The 18,444-nt window shown below is 31.3% G+C and overlaps 1 protein-coding gene across 1 annotated transcript in view; it reads right to left on the reverse strand.

Moving 5' to 3' along the window:
• The window catches only part of LOC114334402 (LIM domain only protein 3), a 396,454-nt gene extending 393,974 nt beyond the window's left edge, over positions 1 to 2,480 (reverse strand). Inside the window, exon 1 of the mRNA XM_050658654.1 lies at positions 2,178 to 2,480. The gene's annotated coding sequence lies outside the window, so the exon portion shown is untranslated. The remainder of the gene's footprint in view (positions 1 to 2,177) is intronic.
• Positions 2,481 to 18,444: the final 15,964 nt, after the last annotated feature.

Below are 18,444 nucleotides of genomic sequence, written 5' to 3' on the forward strand. Positions count from 1 at the left end.
ACCGTATATTTTCTATTTTTGAAATATAATGGTTCACATCGTTTTTTCAAATATGGAAATAATTCTACAAGCAGCCTTTACTATTTCTGGATAGGTACTTCGAATCTTCATCATCCCTTACACTTCAAAAAACACTGTCTTTAAGCACTGTCTTAGCAGTTTAGATCTTAATAATGATGATATGGAGTATAATGCCATATTCCATGCAACTACCCCTGCTGAGACCTCTTTTAATATGGTTTGTCATCTGTAATTACCGCCCCTAGATATTTAAACACTTTTCTACTTCGAAGTTGTAGTCATTAATATGTTCTGCCTCTCTAATAACTCGTGGTCTTGGATTTTTTGTTGTGGTCTTGGATTTTTTGTTACTAGCATGTATTTCGTCTTCTCTTTATTTATTCGAAGGCCCAGACTGCCTGTTTCTTCCTCAAGTTGTAAAAAGACCTCTCTCACGTCTCTTGTAGAATGAAAGACTGCACCTAGCTAGATCGTTAGCAAAGGCCAACATTAGTTTATATCCTCGATTTGCAAATCCTTCTGTCTGAAATAGCTTCAGAACAACATTTATTTAAGGTTCGCAGTGTTTCGTTTTTGCATGGAATCATGTTATTTTCTGTGGGTTTCTACCCCAACACCCTTTACTTGTTAGGTCAAATTGAATAACTGCCCATCATACAGTTCTAGATAATTGTAGTCTTTTACTTATTCTCTTAATCGTAATTAAGTTTGTGTTGAATATTTTTATATAGTAAACTGGTAGAAACGTGTTTTTATTATATTTTATGCAGTTGCAGTGTGCGATAATCAACAATGAATCTAGAGACTTCAAATGATGCTAATTTATTTTGAGTAATTCTGGCGCTTCTTTGCTGCGTCTGTTATGCTAAAAAATTTTTGGGTACACCTTGCATCTACATTTTAGGATTTTAGTCATATAAAGCCCATTATCCGTTTTTTACCTGGTATTCATTTCGGTAACTACGGACTACACTGCATTTGTGGACAATATATTCAGTTCTTTCCTCTGCATTTTCGCAGAATTTATAAGTTGACCACTTCTCCTTTTTAAACATTACATTATTGTACAGTACAGATACAGATTTTAGGTGAGTGTACAATAAACAGTGAAAACAAACAGTGATTGCTCTGAGCTCAGTTTTCTGAAGCCCTAGTGCTTAGTCAACAGAAGGAATGTAATAACCTTGTTGCTTGCCTGTGAGACATAAATCATGGACCATGGATATACCTACCTACATTTGGTTTTCTTTCCATTTGCTTTTAGGCCTTTCCCACCAATTTATATACTTTACATACACAAATTATTCATAGGAATAAACTCAACCAACATCAATTAGACGAAAAGAATAGATCCACTAAGTACCTAGTAGGGAAGCTAAATTAATGAAAAGAGAGTCAAGCTACACGAGGAAAAGGAAAAGTTGAAGTAGTACACGAAGAACGAGGTGGGTAATAGTTATGTATGGAAGATGTTAGAAATGCGAAATAAAGAATTGGAGAAGGCAAGCAAACGGCAACGGAACATGATGTTATAAGACCACATCCACGCGCGGATACAGAGGGGGTCAACTGGTCCATGGACCCCCCTATTGTATTTAGTCTATAAGCATTTTTTTTATTATTTATTATTTTTTTCTGTCAACTCTTATTTTCAAACGATCAGTAAGTAAGTCTAGACCCCCCTATTATGAATTTCTAGATCCGTGCCTTACCACATCTTATATGTATTTATCTAAACTTCTTATTTATTTAACTATACACATTCATTTATTAACTAATCCGCTACGCGTGAAAAACAAATCAGGTATTTAATACACCAGGAATGTATACTCTCTTCAATTTATTGATAGTCCATGGTGGAAATGGTTCTACATTTTTAGGAAGAAGGTATTTATAACATCAGAAAGAAAGTTGTGATCCAAGTTTTGTCAACAAAAACAATGTGAACGATTTTTCGTCAGATTTATGAATTGCAGTCAATGTTAAGTTAGATATTTTAAAAGATTATGATTTAATATTGCATATTTGTGTTCTACGTATTATAAGGAACAGTGTGCACCCTTTTTATTGGTTCGTAAACAAAAACAGCACACCTGCAACATGTTCGTATGATCCAAAACGTGGGTTTCATAAAAACGGAAAAGTAAAGTATTTACCTGTGTATTACAAATCCTCATAATCCATCATTCCTCATAAGTCTCAACAAAAAAGAAAAAAATCATGACACGCACTAGACATAAACACAAAAACCCAACAAAAACAATCACTAAATACCACTAAAAACGAACTAGTAACACTTCGGGACGTATTCAGACACAAAAGAATAAAGTCGGCTGTTGAATTATGATAGCTATCGGCCAAAAAACACGTTTTTGTAGTTTGGATACGCAAACTCCGAGCAACTCTCGTGCAAATCGTTGTAATGTTACCTGATCGAGCGACGATCATGTACTGACTGAAATCGAGTTCGTGGATTTCTCGATACCCGTCGCGGCTCTCAAAGTTGGCTGTGTAGGGAGAGGACCATTGGCGTGCGCGCTCATTTTTAGGCGGAATGAGATGGGGAGGAGACTCAAGGTCCTCCGGATGCAGGCCTTTGCTGATAAATAGATTAAGTGTGTTTACACTTCGAAAATGAAACGCTGCATATACGTTTAGGCAACGAGACGGTTTAGGTCGAGATTGTTTGATGTTATTTTATGGCAACAAAAGGGAATTTTGGACAAATTTGCAATTAAAAAATGGGTCCAAGTTGAGACTGAAATAAAACATTAATAAATACTGCCAGTAGAAAGTGAATATACATACATAATATGTATAATGTATATGTTACAGTGTTCAAGTTGATTCTCAGTTAGAGCTGACTTTTCCTAGTTCGAGTCAACTCCAACTGAAACGAGCAGTAAAAGTTGATTTGAAAAATTTAAATCAACTTTTACTAGTTGAAGTTGACTCTTCCTAACTCTTGTTAGTAAAGTAGATTATACAATTTATACGAGTATAATCTCACGTGCATTTTTGATGAGTGTGCGTCTCTTTGTTTTGACCGTTTCAACTACTTATTAGTCCAGGCTGTAACATCGCCCCCGTTAGGTAAATTATTCTGATTCGATTTTTTTGCACAAACTTACTCAAACAAATACATCCTTATAACAAATACAGTGTCAGGCGGTACCGCGGTCGAAAAATTGTTTAACCAATTTTTGTTAACCAAATTCACAAAAATAATTCTTACCAACTCTACCTCATATTATGTATAAGTTTTTATTGTGTGAAAATTGTAAATATAGATAGCAGTACATGAAGGGTTTAAAGTGTGCCTGAAGTAATAATGTATTTTAAATGGAATTTACTTTTTCGCACTGTTTTTTAGCACACTTTCATATAATCAAATATCCTTAACTTTCGCCTTGTCATGGTGATGACATGTGAGCAATAAATTACAAAAAAGTTTTGACAGTTTTGTGGTTTGACAGAAGTTTGAATTTTTAAATGTCAAAGTTCTAAAAAATTGTAAAATAGGAATGTATTCCAGTGACGAAGAGTTGCAGTTTTTTTATTTATTTTTTGGTAGATAAAATATTGTATGAAACTGTGCGTGAAGTACTTTTTGCGTACTTAGACGATGTATAGCACTCGGCCCGCTCGTGCTCTAAACATCGCATGCGTGCGAAAAAAGCATACTTCACGAACTGTTTTATAAATAACTAAGTATTTCACTCCGGACAAATTTTTTTAGATTATTTTGGTCATTCGGAGCAAAAAAGGTCTCTTGTGATTTTTCTCTAAAATTAATAGTTTTCGAGTTATATGCGATTTAAAATTTGAAATATGCGATTTAAAATTTGAAAAATGCGAAATGACCATTTTTAAGGCTTAATAACTCGATTAAAAACTGTTATTATGAAAGTCAGAAAGTCACCTAATCAAAGTTAAAAGCACCCCTACAAGATCTTGAAGAAATTTTTGTCATTATTTTATTACTAAGCTGTTATTTTTAATTATCAACAATGAGCGCTAAAAGCGTATTGAGGCGGCCGTCAATGTGAGTGCGAGTAAGATTCTCCATTCCGGCCGTCCAATGGTGCATCTCAGTCGCACTCACATTGACAGCCGCTTCAATACGCTCCTAGCGCTCATTGTTAATAATTAAAAATAACAGCTTAGTAATACAATAATGACAAATATTTCTTCAGTACCTTGTAGGGGGGTCGTTAAAATTTGATTTGGTGACTTTCTGACTTTCATAATAATAATTTTTAACTGAGTTATTAAGCCTTGAAAATGGTCATTTTCGCATTTTTCAAATTTTAAATCGCGTAAACTTGAGAACAATAAATTTTACAGAAAAATCACAACAGACCTCTTTTGCTCCGAATGACCCAAATTAATGATGTAAAAAAATGTCCGAAGTAAATTTTTTTTGTGAATTTATTTAAAAAAAATTGTTTTGAAACAATTTTTTGATTACGGTACCAACTGACACCCTGTGGATTCGTTATAAGGACCTCTTTTTGAGTAAGTTTGTGCAAAAAAACGAACTGGAATAATTTACCTAACGGGGGCTACGATACAGCCTGGACTATAAATATCACGATTTGAGCATAATATACAGTAACATTTAATTTCTAGAATCGGTTGTTTGTGTGAATCAACTTTTACTAAATGGCATTGGGAAGAGTATACTTTAACTAGTTGGAGTCTACTTTTACTAGTAAATGTTGAATAAAAATCTTCATTTTATATTATATCTAATCAACTTTTACTAAAACCAGCCGTTTGAGTCGACTCCAACTAGGAAAAGTCAACTCCAACTGGATAATCAACTTGAACTGTAACATATACATACATCATCATCATCATCATCATCATCATCATCATCCAGCCTTCTGCATCCAAAGTTGAACATAGGCCTCCCCTAATTTCTTCCAATTTTGTCGGCTTTCTGCAACCAATTCCCAGCAATCCTTTTGACGTAGTCTGTCCATCGTGTAGGTGGTCTACCTCTACTTCTTCTGTCTTATCTTGGTCTCCACACTATAATTTTTTGGGTCCACCTCCCGTCCTTCATTCTGGCTACATGACCCGCCCAATTCCACTTCAGCCATGCTACTCGCTCTATGACATCTGTGACGCCTGTCCTTCTTCTGATTTCTTCGTTTCTGACCCTGTCTCTGAGAGTCAGTCCAAGTAGTGACCGTTCCATTCTTCTTTGGGCCACTCTAAGTTTCGTTGCTGTGGCCTGGGTTAACGATAATGTTTCAGCGCCGTAAGTCATGACTGGAAGCACACATTGGTTGAACGTCTTCCTTTTCAAATAATTTGGCAAGTTGCTCTTGAAGATGTCTGATAGAGCTCCATATGCGGCCCATGCTAAGGTAATCCTTCTCTGTAATTCAGCAGTTTGATTGTCCCTGGCAATTTGGATTTCATGCCCTAAGTATTTATATTTATGGACCAATGCTATTTCGTTGACGTCGACTTTTGGATTTTCGCTTGGTACTAGGTTTGTCATGTATTGTGTCTTTCCAAAATTTACGTTTAAACCAACTTTTTTACAGGCATACATATATATACATAAATCAGGACTTTATACATACAGTGAGCACGTAAAGGTTGGAATAAATTCATTTTCTCGAGAATGGACGATTTTGGAAAAATATCCCAAAACAGGTCAATTTTTATTTTTAAATTACGACTTATTGGTATATATATCATACTAGTGACGTCACCCATCTGGGCGTGATGACGTCATCGATAATTTTTTTAATGAAAATAGGGGTCGTGTGATAGCTCATTTGAAAGATAATTCAATTCTCTATCCAGTAATATAAACATTAATAATAATTATTTATATAGGGTGACTAAAAAAAAATTGAATTAAATTTATTGACATAAAAAGAAGAATGTGTGTAATTTATTTAATTCAAAATACATTTTACTGCTATCAGAAAACAGGACAACAATGTTTATTTGGCAAATAAATATTGTTTTTTGCTTAAATTCAATATTAAAGCCGCCACCCACCAGCCTCGTGACAGTTTGAACATTTAATTTAAGCGAAAAGCAATGATTATTTTTCAAATAAATATTTTTCAAATAAATATTTTTCAGTTTTCTGAGAGCAGTAAAATGCATTTTCAATTAAATAAATTACATACATTCTTCTGTTTATGTCAATTAATTTAATCTAAAAAAAATTTTTTTTGGACACCCTGTATAAATAATTATGTTAATGTTTATATTACTGAGTAGATAATTGAATTACCTTTCAAGTGAGCTATCACACGACCCCTATTCTTATTTAAAAAAATCATGGATGACGTCATCACGCCCAGATGGGTGACGTCACTAGTATGATATATATGCCAAAAAGTTCTAATTTAAAAATAAAAATTGACCTGTTTCGGGATTTTTTTCCAAAATCATCCAATCTCGAGAAAATGAATTTCTTCCAACCTTTACGTGCTCACTGTACAGGGTGCGCCAAACCTCTGGTCTTCTTTGATTACGGCTAAACTATGAGATATACAAAAAAATGTTTATAACAAAACTAATGTGTATCAATGAGGTCTATAATTTAAAATTATTTTCAATTATACAGGGTGAGTCAGAACGACGGTATGAACCAAAGTTGTATTTTTTTAAATGGAACACCCTGTATATTAAATCATTTTTGAATATATTATTTAAAAATATGAAAAATTTGTATAAGGTCTTATAGGCCTAAAGTTAATAATTTTCGAAATATTTACATTTTTATTGAGAAAAATGGTAATATTTATAGGGCTGTGGATTATGTTTCCAAGGAAATAAAAATTTAGGTGATAGGTCAAAGTTTTTAGAATATAGTGTTATTTTTAAATAATTTAATATTTTTTACTTTTAGCCATAAAATATACAGTGTGATCACTATTTGCAAATACAAAATTTTCTCATTTTTTTTAATGGGACACCCTGTATATTAATTTTGCGTTTTGTAGTAAACATTACAACCTTTCTTTTAGTATAAGGTTGTATGTACCTAGCATGTTTCGTTTTGTAGATATTTTAAAAAAACTATAGATTTTACGTTTTTGCGGATTTTTTATTTAAAAATTTTTTTGCAAAAAAAATAATTATAATCCGGTTTTAGAAACATACACTAAAATATAAAATATGAAAATAAAAACGTAATTAAAGATTAAAATAAATCGTATGCTAGTACAATTCAATTGAATTAAATAACTTTAAATTATTTTACAAAAAATATTTTACCATATTAATGAATGCATAAATTAGTTACTAAATTAAATAAACAACCAAATTTTAAATCAACCGTAGTAATTTTTCTACTACAGCAACTTTCCTGTACCAAATTAATTGTTAGTTAAATTGTATTTAGTTAAACTTTTAATTTACCTTTTAAATTTACTTACATATATCTTGATAATATAAAAATTATTATAAAGTATGCTTTGAAACAAATGAATGTTAAATGTATCAGCCAAATTATTTATTACTATAAATAGTATTTACTGGTGTCACAAAAACTGGTAATACTTTTGTAGTTGAAATTTTTGTAACAATTTTTTATATTTTAAATTTTAATTTTTTAACCGAAAAATTTTTGGATATGAAATTTGTTTTGGGCGAAACCATTAGAAATTATTACCAGCTTTTTTGAGACGAGTAGGTATGTACATAGATACTATTTACTTCTTAATATACTTCCATAACGTTCATTTGTTTCAAAGCATACTTTATACGTTCTCAAGATGTAGGTAAATTAAAAAGTTATTAACTGATCTTACTCGTAAATACAATATAACTAACAATTAATTTGGTACAGGAAAGTTGCTGCGGTAGAAGAATTACTACGATTGATTTAAAATTTGGTTGTTTATTTAATTTACTAACTAATTTATGTATTCATTAATATGGTAAAATATTTTTTGTAAAATAATTTAAAGTTATTAAATTCAATTGAATTGTACTAGCATACGATTTATTTTAATCTTTAATTACGTTTTCATTTTCATATTTTATATTTTAGTGTATGTTTCTAAAACCAGATTATAATTATTTTTTTTGCAAAAAAATTTTTAAATAAAAAATCCGCAAAAACGTAAAATCTAGAGTTTTTTCAAAATATCTACAAAACGAAACATGCTAGGTACATACAACCTTATACCAAAAGAAAGGTTGTAATATTTACTATAAAAAACAAAACTAATATACAGGGTGTCCCATTTAAAAAAAATGAGAAAATCTTGTATTTGCAAATAGTGATCCCTCTGTATATTTTATGGCTAAAAGTAAAAAATATTAAATTATTTAAAAATAACACTATATTTTAAAAACTTTGACCTATCACCTAAATTTTTATTTCCTTGGAAACATAATCCACAACCCTATAAATATTACCATTTTTCTCAATAAAAATGTAAATATTTCGAAAATTATTAACTTTAGGCCTATAAGACCTTATACAAATTTTTCATATTTTTAAATAATATATTTAAAAATGATTTAATATACAGGGTGTTTCATTTAAAAAAATACAACTTTGGTTCATACCGTCGTTCTGACTCACCCTGTATAATTGAAAATAATTTTAAATTATAGACCTCTTTGATACACATTAGTTTTGTTATAAACATTTTTTTGTATATCTCATAGTTTAGCCGTAATCAAAGAAGACCAGAGGTTTGGCGCACCCTGTATATAGGACTGACATAAATCAGGTTTTTATAACATAAGCTTTAAGTTTTTATTAAATTATTAACTTTGCATCACTGGATGCAAAATACTATAAATAGACACATAATATTAAAGTCCACAGTACATCGTCCTTTTTGGAAGATGATTACAAAAGTCTTAAAAGTGGTCTTAACTGCTTCGTTTGAGCAAGTCTACCACTTTCTGAAAAATTTCAGAGTGCAGGATGGACGCGTCCCGCGTCATTAACATATTTACGTTGCCGGACTAACGAAACGCGGCTGTAAATTTGTCGGACAAGTGATCGACAATCTTGATTAATTAAATATAAGATACTTTAAATTTGAAAATTAAGAGCACACAGTAGCGATCAATATGTAGCAACAAACGCGGTCCAAGATTGCGAAAGTTCTGCGAACTTTCAAAAGTGAGGCAACAGTGCGTCGGTAATTCGACATTGACAGTGACGTTTATACTATCAAAAACAATAATTTCTATACACATAGGCGCGAAATGTTGCCAAATCAGTGACGTTCGATTTCTTGTTATAAAAAAAATCGATTTTTAGTAGTTCCAATGTGACAGAAAATCTAGGTACGGGATAAAACAGTTTATTTGAAGAAAGTGTATTTTTTTGTCTTTCTTAATGGCGGTACAGGCTCTTTTTTCAATATTTCATTTAGTTATAGAGTAATTTCCACATACTAACATATTTATGAAATTGGGCTCTGTACCATTATTCTTTATTATATTACGAATATGTGTGCCAAATATCTCGACAAAATATTCAAAATTAGAGCCGCAATCTTGGAACACGTTTGTTGCTACCTGTTGATCGCTACTGTTTGCTCTTAAGAGTTTTGTAATAACAAAATCGTACCGAGAGAAAAAAATTCTTGACATAAAGAAACTTTATTAATATTTAAGAAAGATCGACTTGGCATATTGCTTAAGAAATATATCTTTGTATGTAAGATATAATTTTCGAAAAAAAATTTCAAATAAATTTTAATATACCCAAAGAAATATATCTTAAACATGATTGAACTATCACTTTCTTGCAAACTGCAAACCCATTTGTCAGAAAGAAATTATATTTGTCATAAGAATATATTTTCTTGGCATTACAAAACTCTTCTTTCTGAGTAATAATATTTCTTAGTAAGGACTATTGTTATCTTACCATTATTAATTAATGTATTTAATGTTAAGAAATATATTTCGCAGATATAATTGTATATTTAGAATTAAGTTACATTTTTTAAAAATAAAGTGATATTACATACGGCGAAATAAATCATTCTGTTAAGGTAAAATTATTCTTTATTAGATAATACAAACAGGATATAAAACGTTAGATATTAATACATACAAATAATTTCTCCACGCCTAAACCACTGTTCTATACAATAATAAAACTTCCTTAATTTTTTCTTCTTTTTGTTAATAGCACTTTGTTTATCAGCAATTACCTAAAACAAAACCGTTATGGAGAAAGAGTGAACTTATTTTAATAAAAAAATTTTTATAAGGATATAGGTACATGCTTATTTTGACAAAAGAACATTAAAAAAAAACACACGGGCCCACATAAAAACTATTAATTTTTTGGTATAAGAACGGTATAGGTATCAGTAAAACAGTCTACAATCCAAAAACATTACTTGACATTTCAACAAATAATAATAATCAATCATATTTAGTTCAAACATGGCTTTATTTATCCTACCATCTATGTTAATTTTTTTCTTTTTGTATATGAAATATTAATTATTTATCTGTATAATATCACACAATAGACATTGTTTAGCTAAAATAAGAAGAAAATGTAAAACATTAAAATTGTAATTTTGTAATTTTATTGTATTTGTAATTTAACATATATTGTAATTTTATTTATTTATATAATCTAAAAGAGACAGCAAACCTAATCATTAAGCAATTTTATTACAGGAAAGTATTATTAGTTTACATCTTAAGTTATTTTATACCTATTAACTTATTCAGTTTTCGGCAATAAAAGTTCTTAATCGTTAAGATGTTTCTTTTAGACTAACTAATATTTCTTTATGACAAATAAAGCACACGCCAGGTTTGATATAACGTTGAATTGTAGGATTGTATATAGAAGACGATACATTCAAGAAACATATTATAGTTTATACATAAGTATACACCTTTTTTTAAAGGAACTTACCTGTATACAGTTCTACCATTTATGGAAGCCCCTAGTTGGTTAATAGCTCCTTTCAATATTGTTCTGAAGCTTTATATTAGATATATTATTCTCTCCGAGGTGGAAGTCGAAACGTCAATAAAATAATTTTTAAAGTTAAATTGTGGCTTATTTCTCAGTTAGAATAAGATCCTTTCTTTCAGAGTTGTCCATCAATATAGATATCTAAATTGCATATAAAGATACTATTATGTTTCTTTTAGAACTATAGAGTCCGACACCCGCAAGATGTCACTCTAGCGTGGTAGTTTTGTTGTTACAAAACTCTTAATTTTCAATAAGTACTTATATTTAATTAATAAAGATTGTCGATCTCTTGTCCGACACATTTACAGCCACGTTTTGTTAGTCTGACCAGTGGCGTGCTGGAACTTTTCAGGCGGCCCGGTGATTTTATAGAAAAGCGGCCTCCCATCCTCATTTTACCTTTTATTAGCAGGATGTTTTATTCGGTATTTAAAAAACAAAAAAAAAAACAAAAATATAAATTATTTTTGAATCAAACATAAAAATTTGAATTCAATGATTTTTTTCTTAATTTGCTATATTTTTTCATTTAAAAATAATAAATCTTACAAATAATAATTGACATGTACGACAATATTGAATGCAGTAAGGCAGAACCCATAATTTCCTAAATCAATATAATATGAATTTGATGTAATTAAGGTACAAGTAAAATAAAATTGAGAATTTTTCAATTATGTATTAAGTTGCATTTTAGTAAATCAATTATACACGAGAGTACAAATACAAGTACAGTGCAAATACTTTAATTTAACAATATTTAAAAAAATGTTAATACAACGCAATAAACTAAATATTCTTTTGCAATTATTTTATAAAATAATTACTTAACCCGCGATCAATAATTTCCGCATTAAAATAGATTTTTGAGCAAATTCGTCAATTATTTCATCATTTTTAAGTTCATACAAATATTCTTTTTCTATAGCCATTAGCATAAAAGTGATCTTGTGTTAAAGTACTTCTTAACCGATTTTTTATTTATTTCAATGTTGAAAAGCTTTTTTCGCAAGATACTTGTGTCACTGAAAGAGTTAATAAATGCATTATATTATACTATTTAAATTTCGATAAGCACGCACTGATATAAGTTGTACTTACGCAAAACAGCGTAACAGCAAGCTATACGATCTTTACACTTTTAAATACCACACGGAGGTGAGGTTTTCACGATATCAACATTGTCATTTGTTACTTCATGTTCATTATCACTTGGATTATTAATATCATCCTTCATATTTTCTGTAGGCTGAACATATTCAACATTAACTCCATCTTGTATACTCTCAGTATTTTGCAAAATCCAATTTTAATACAATCCATTTAACAGCAAAATCCATGAGTTCTTCTCTAATTGTAGTAGCAGATGTGGTAGGATAAAACTTTCTTAACTGTTCAGTAAATGATTTAAATGACATCAAAGGTAGGTATACCATTTTTTATTGTATCAAAATTTCTAGGATGTAGAGTGCTTATATCATCATAAAACGATTTGATTTGTCTTGATCAAATCGTTTTTAGATACTTTCAATAATTCGGCCAAAAATGAGCAAGACGTTGAAGACCATTTTTAAGACTTTGTAATCATCTTCCGAAAAGGACGGTGTACTGTGAACTATTATTATTGTCTATCATTGTATTTGTGCGAATCTTGTTCCAATCTCACGCGCACATAAGATGGGTTGAACCATTTTCTTCGACTGTGAAACTGCTACCAAATTAAAGCATCAAATGCAAAATATTAATTCAACAAATCTTAATTTCTACTAATTAACAGACGAGACATTTACTGTTAGACTAATATTGCAATTGAAGTAAATGAAGAAGCACACAAGAAAGATTACATGAAGTCAATATTAAGTAACTTAAGAATTTCCGTCAGAAAAATGATAGCATGTGATTTGTCTTTAAAAAGATAACCACATGCAATGATGACAGTAAAATTCTAGTGTGACTTGCCCTTGTAAATCACGTGAAAGATAACAGGAAAAATCCTTAGAATACTATCACGACATGGTAAGTATTTGGTCTTACAATTAGTTTACTCTTAAAATTAACACCAACTCCGAGTTTACATGTACCTACGTTATTTTAAAATATAAATGATGTATACTCGATATGTTATTGACTTACTAATTTTGGTATTTTCTTTCTATTTATTTCTTCTTTTAATATGGGTAACCAGTAATAGAATATGACATTATATTTATGGCTTGATATTGTTAATGTAAAGTTTGGTTATAAACATATTTTAACTGATTTTTTAGAGAGTTAAGAAATTATATTCAACAATGCAAAAGCAAAAATTATTGCCGAATGTATTTTCGTAAAGATTTAAAAGTAAATAGCGAGTAATAGGTTCTGCCAAATAGAAAAATTATATAGAATTTTTCAGAAATATTGGTCTTCTTCTTGTTCCTCGTTGTTGTTAGAATATATTCAACTATAAATTATGGTATTTTTATTAGTGTTAAAATGGACACATGCAGTCTTAGTGAGCGGGCTGATTCCCCGAACCTTTTAGGTCGAACACTCTTACGTAAAATTGCGAAAAAGTGTCAAGTTACATTATGAATGTGGGAACGATGTTAGTGGAGTTTTGAGTATGATATTTTAGTCTAGAAGTATATTTTGTAGAAGACACATCTTAATTTCTTTGTTTGTATGTTATTATAATACGGCTCGGTTATAAAATAAATAGTTTGTTTACGTTTATTTGTACCTTTTATTATCTACTATTTCTAATAGTTGTAAGCAATTCTGCTTGTTCATTGGCAGATTGATACCTCTATGGAAGGTTGTCACTCCATCTTTTGCGCGGACCGCCTATACTTCGGTGATGTATCTCTTGCTATTTTGACCCACGTGTCTACCCCATTCTACTTATGTGGTTATTATATTCTTTTTAATGTTTTCACACCTCTTTCGATCTCTCAGTTTTGGTTAAATATTGTTAAATAGACAAATTCTATATAATTTTCCAGAGATCAGGCAAGACTTGCGTGATCAAGACTGAGTGTACTGCTGAGAATAATTAGACGAAGCATTAAACCTAGAAATTTTGTACAGTAAGATGAATCGTCATGCAACTTTTTGCATTCGATTAGAGAGAGTGTCAGGCAACTTTGTGAACTAAATTCATCTAGGGCAAAAGTTTTTGTGCATAAGAAAATGCATTTTAAAAGTGCATCTCGAAGAGGTGAAAATGAAAAATTTAGAACTCGAGCAATATTGATGGAAATGAGTTGAATTTTTATAATCGGGGGTTTTGGGGATCGCTGAGCACGAATTTCATATCGACGATGGTCTCCAAGGTAACTGGTGCCAACGGTGGAACTCGTCCAATAAATATATCCATTACTCGGGCGGTTTTTGGGGTCGCCGGCCACGAATTTAGTGTTGGCGATGGTCTCCAATATACCTGGTGCCCTGGGTGGAACTCGTCGCCTAGAGTTTTATGTTATAATCATTCAAAATTAGTCAATACCCATTACTCTGAGGGTTTTGGGGGTCGCTGAACAAGAGTTTTATGTGGTCGATGGTCTCCAAGATACCTGGTGCCCAGGGTGGAGCTCGTCGTTTGGAGTATTATGTTATAATTATTCCAAATCATTTAAAACCATTACACGGGAGGTTTTGGGGGTCGCTGAGCACGAATTTCATGACGGCGATGGTCTCCTGTGTACCTGGTACCCAGGGTGGAACTCGTCGCCTGGAGTTTTATGTTATAATCATTCAAAATCAGTCAATAACCATTACTCTGAGGATTTTGGGGGTCGCTGAACAATAATTTCATGTGTTCGATGGTCTCCTGTGTACCTGGTGCTCAGGGTGGAACTCGTCGTCTGGAGTTTTATGCTATAATCATTCAAAATCTGTCAATAACCATTACTATAAAGGTTTTAGGGGTCGCTGGGCACCAATTTCATGTTGGCGATGGTCTTCAAGGTAGGTATACTTACAATAATCTAAAAAATACGTGTTAAATTAAATGTTAGTGCACGTATTCATAATAAATTTATTAATGAAAAAATTAATAAAAAAGTAAAATAAAATAAAAAAATATATTTACTTACTTGAAGTTACACAAATTTCTCTCTTCCGCAATTTCGAAAACCAAAATTATAAAACAGCGCAGCTATAGACTGTAGATAATGAGAATTCCTTTAATACCAATCTTAAACGGCTTGATATTATAATATTATTATTTATTTTGTAATTAACAAAACTAATAAGTGTAAAATATATGACTTTTTCAAAACACCAACATTAAAAACTTACTTTGCTTTAAATAGGGTATCACTTTTTAGATGTTTTTTATAATTAATTAAAATTTTTTAAAAGAACAAAACTACATAAAATTGTAGCTTGGAGGTATTCACATATATACTATGCTTTGTTTTTAAACCAGGAGCAGTAAAATGAAAAGACAGATTCACACCCAAGAAAGTCAATAGAAAAATCACCATATACATCTGCTTTTTTGGTTGATCATATCGGCCTTCGACGGTAATCCATCAACATTATATTATACTAATACGTCGCTAAAGAGTTCTAAAAACCACTGTTATTTTTATATAAAAGCAGACTAGAAATCTAAAAATTAAAATAAAACCGCAGAAAACACAAAAAATCGCTGATATAACTTAATTGCCCTTGAAATGCCAATCATGTCAAAATTTCATAAATGTTATTAGTGTCAAAATTTAACGACAACTGCTCTAAAAGCGACAAAATTTTAAAATAATTTTTAAATACCTAATTTTTTAGGATATAATATAAAAGTGTTTTAAGAAAAATTGTTAATGAAAAATATATTTAGCGACCCCCAAAACACCGAAGTAATGGATATTGACTGATTTTGAATGAATATAACATAAAACTGCAGGCGACGAGTTCCACCCTAGGCACCAGGTACTTTGGAGACCATCGCCGACATGAAATTCGTATTCAGAGACCCAAAAACCCCAGAGTAATGGTTATTGACTGGTTTTGAGTGGTTATAACATAAAACGCTAGGCAACGAGTTCCAACCCTTCGCACCAGGTACATTGGGCACCATTGCCGACATGAAATTCGTACTCAGGGACCCTCAAAACCACCAGGGTAATAGTTTTTGAATAATTATAACCAAAAACTCCTGGCGACGAGTTCCAATTTAGGCACCAGGTATCTTGGAGACCAACGCCGACATTAAATTCGTGGTCAGCGACCCCAAAAACCGCCGTGTAATGGATATTGACTGATTTTTAATTATTAAAACATAAAACTCCAGGCGGCCAGTTCCACACTGGGCACCAGGTACCTTGGAGACCGACGCCGATATCAAATTCGTACTCAGAGACCCCCGAAACTCCCAGGATAATAGTTTTTGGCTGATTTTGGATAATTATACCTAAAAACTCTAGGCGACGAGTTCCACCCTGGGCACCAGGTATCTTGGATGTCATCGCCAACATTAAATTCGTGGCCGGCGACCCCAAAAACCCCCCGACTAATGGATATTGACTGATTTTTAATGATTATAGCATAAAACTCTAGGCGACGAGTTCCACCGTTGGCACCAGTTACCTTGGAGACCATCGTCGATATGAAGTTCGTGCTCAGCGATCCCCAAAACCCCCGAGTATAAAAATTCAACTCATTTCCGTCAATATTTCCCAAGTTCTAAATTTTTCATTTCCACCTCTTCGAGATGCACTTTTAAAATGCATTTTCTTATGCACAAAAATTTTTGCCCTAGATGAATTTAGTTCACAAAGTTGCCTGACACACTCTCTAATCGAATGCAAGAAGTTCCATGACGATTCATCTTACTTAGGGATGGACTCGAGCCGAGCCGAGTCGAGCTTTTGAAAAGCTTGTGCTCGGCTCGAAATTTCGAGCCGAGCTCGAGATAGAAGCTCGGCTTGAACTTCGAGCTTGCAGGTTGAGCTCGTGGCTCGTGCCGGCTCGGCTCGAATAGTTCAAGCCGAGCCGAGCCGAGCTCAAAAACATAATAATGAATGTAAAATATAACATTCGTAGTATTTTTTTTTTTACTTATAATAGTCAAATATAAGAAATAATAAGAAATTCACTAAATGCTTTTCACATAATAGCTATAGTCGGTTCGCTAAATTCAGACGTAACTGGCTAGATATTTTAGTCGACAATTTTTTTGTTTTTTGCCAATTTTGCAAAAATTGGCAAAATTACTAACTACTTAGTGATTATTAACTATTTAAAAATTATTTTTTGCCAATTTTACTAAAATTGGCAAAATTACCGACTAAAATATCTAGAAAGTTGCGTCTGAGTTTAGCGAACAGACATACATACTCTGTCATAGTAACGTTAGGAGACAAGAAGGGTGAGATATTTTTTTTTCTTAGATTAATGAACAAATAGGAGAAATTAAAAATGTTTATTTCACAGTTTGTCTTAATTTCTGTTTAAAAAACTATGATAATGTATGATTATAGTGTTCGTCCTGAAATAATGTCAGTCTTTTTAAAATAACCCGATTTAAAGGAAGCCAAGAAAATAGTTTTATCGCTGAGAAACTATATAGGTAGATATATTACGATAGTTTAATATAAATTTCAAATAAGATGGCATATTTGTATTAAGTATTATGACAAGATAGTGGATGAATTGTTTGATAACACCCGGATTTCGTATAGTGTAGTGATAATAAATAATACAAATAACAATAAAAAGTAAAGTCTAATACGACCAGACTAATCCATAAATAATCGGAGTAGGAAAAAGCAGCATATTTTATGAAAACATTTTTTTAAATATCAATATTCATATGTACATACAGTGTGGCCAAGCCAAATGGAATAAATTTATTATTTCGTGAATAAGCGCTTTTGGAAAGAAATTCCAAAACAGGTCGGTTTTTATTTTTAAATTACAATTTTTTGGCATATACTCGTATATGATAGTAGCTCATTTGAACGGTTATGAAATTCTCTATTCAGTAATATAAATATTAACATAATATACAGGGTGTCCAATTTTTTTTTAATTAAATTAATTGACACAAAAATGAGAATGTATATGTAATTTATTTAATTCAAAATACATTTTGCTACTGTCAGTAAACAGAAAGAATGTTCATTTGACAAATAAACATAGCTTTTCACTTAAATTCAATGTTCAAGATGCCACTCACCTGCCTCTTGGTAGTTTGAACATTTAATTTAAGCGAAAAGCTGTGTTTATTTGTCAAATAAACATTTTTTATGTTTTCTGACAGCAGTAAAATGTATTGTGAATTAAATAAATTACATACATTCTTCTTTTTGTGTTAATTAATTTAATTCGAATTTTTTTTTGGACACACGCTATACATAATTATGTTAATATTGATATTACTGAATAGAGAATTTAATAACCTTTCAAATGAGCTAGCACATGACCCCTATTCCCATTTAAAAAAATAATCGATTACGTCATCACGCCCAGATGGA

The sequence above is a fragment of the Diabrotica virgifera genome, chromosome 8 (assembly GCF_917563875.1).
Source record: "Diabrotica virgifera virgifera chromosome 8, PGI_DIABVI_V3a".
Taxonomy (NCBI): Eukaryota; Metazoa; Arthropoda; class Insecta; order Coleoptera; family Chrysomelidae; genus Diabrotica; species Diabrotica virgifera.